This window comes from Elephantulus edwardii, unplaced genomic scaffold, assembly GCF_000299155.1.
Source record: "Elephantulus edwardii isolate Elephantulus edwardi_28Jun2011 unplaced genomic scaffold, EleEdw1.0 scaffold00421, whole genome shotgun sequence".
NCBI lineage: Eukaryota > Metazoa > Chordata > Mammalia > Macroscelidea > Macroscelididae > Elephantulus > Elephantulus edwardii.
Genome location: NW_006400171.1, coordinates 261,888 through 263,723, shown reverse-complemented (window position 1 = coordinate 263,723; position 1,836 = coordinate 261,888). Strand labels below are relative to the sequence as shown.

Here is a 1,836-nt window from a genome sequence, read left to right as displayed (position 1 = left end):
GGGTTAGGGTTGTCAGGGTTAGGGTTAGGGTTGTCAGGGTTAGGGTTGTCAGGGTTAGGTTTAGGGATAGGGGCTAGGTGTTAGGGTTAGGGGTTAGGTTTAGGGTTTAGGGGTCGGGTTTAGGGGTTAGGGTTAGCGGTTAGGGTTAGGGGTTTGGGGTTAGGTGTTAGGGTTAGGTTTAGAGGTAGGGTTAGGGTTTAGGGGTTAGAGTTAGGGTTTAGGGTTAGGGGTTAGGGTATGGTTAGGGTTTAGGGTTAGGGTTTATGGTTAGGGTTTAGGGTCCGGGTTAGGGTTAGGGATTAGGGTTTAGTGGTTAGGGTTAGGGTAAACAAAAAAAAAATAAAAATAAAAAAGAAGGCAGCCTCTTTGACCATATGCTTATCGAAGAAGTTCTGAAGCAGGTTGGTAGGCTCTTCTAAGGTCACAATGAGGGTCTCTATGGCATAGAGTGCCTGGACCTCCTTTTGTTCATCACAGGTATTTCTGTAGCAGTTTCTCTAGTGCTCTCAACACTTCAACATCCACTAGGAGGGGATTCTCAAAGATAATTGCAGAATAGCAGACAGTCATGATGAGGAATCGAACTACTGTGTTGGAGGCTACCTTCTTCTCACTCAGATTAGCCACAATCCACTGGCACACTGACTCATCACTGCTCTCCTTCTTCAGCAGTTTCTCTAGCTGCACCACCAAGAGGAGAGCTATCTGACTGGGGGCCTCTGGACTCTTCTCCCAGGGTGTACTCCACCTTCTGTTTAGTGATGAATGCACTGACATCCTGACTTTCAGGGAGAAATTCCTTCCAGTTGAGCCCAGCCTCTCGCCACAACATCCCCACCTTTGGGGGGCCCATGCGTTTGCATAGAAGCCCCAGGATCTCCAGTAACAGGGAAGCAGCTTTGCCCAGGAGTTTCAGAGGCTTTGTAATCTCCCTGAACAACTCTCCCATGGGCACGCCGCCTTCCTGCAGGATGGGTGTTATCAGCTGTGCCAGGTAGAGCCACACATGCGGGATGTCAATTTCCATGTCCTCCGCCAAGTCCAGGATTTCATGTAGCCCCTGGTAGTACTGAGCAGAGGAGAGGTGCCCAGCACTGAGCAGCTGGTGCAGCAGCCGCCCCATCTGCTCCCGAGTGACAGCACTGCGCTCCAGAGTGGACTCGATGCCGCATCGAACAAAGATGAACAGCAAGGAGGGTGATGCCAGTTCCTGCACACATTGTACTGCTTCCTTCATGTCATTAAGTTGAAGGTACTCTTCAATGATGGCCTTGGATTTCTTCTCCAGCTCCTCCTCTGAGAGTGCGGCCTTCGGAGGGCTCACTGGTGGCCAGGTGGCTTCTCGCTTTACAGTGTCTCGCCCTTGGTCCTGCTCCTCTGTGAGGCTAGCAGCCTTGCACAGTCCCTTGGGCTGTGTGATCCATTCTCTGCTCTGCTCCTCCACTTCCTTGCTGAAGCTCTGTTTGGTGGCTGGAGTCCACGTGCCATCGAGCTGGTCCTCTCGGTCACCTCCTCGTTCACTCCCCTCCGGCCAGTCCCCTCGCTCCACAGCTTTCTCTTCTGATTCCCTGTTCAATCTACTCCTCTGTACCACATGCCTTTTAGCTGTGCTTTCTGTGGGTACTGGTTGCTGAAGGGCAGAGAAGCGATTAAAAGTCCCCATTCTTCAACGAGATGGAAAAGGCAATCTCCAATTTCATATGGAATGGAAAAAAGCCCCGAATAAGCAAAGCACTCCTAAAGAATAGAAGAACGGTAGGAGGTATCTCACTCCCTGATTTCAAATCCTACTACACTGCTGTAGTGGTAAAGACAGCATGGTACTGGTACAATGAC

General features: G+C 50.7%; 1 protein-coding gene and 1 pseudogene across 1 annotated transcript in view; both read right to left on the bottom strand.

Moving 5' to 3' along the window:
* Positions 1–1,836, bottom strand: part of NRG3 (neuregulin 3) — a 1,124,911-nt gene that overhangs the window by 998,123 nt on the left and 124,952 nt on the right. The gene's annotated exons all lie outside the window — the stretch shown is intronic.
* Positions 1–1,836, bottom strand: part of LOC102872557 — a 6,490-nt pseudogene that overhangs the window by 280 nt on the left and 4,374 nt on the right.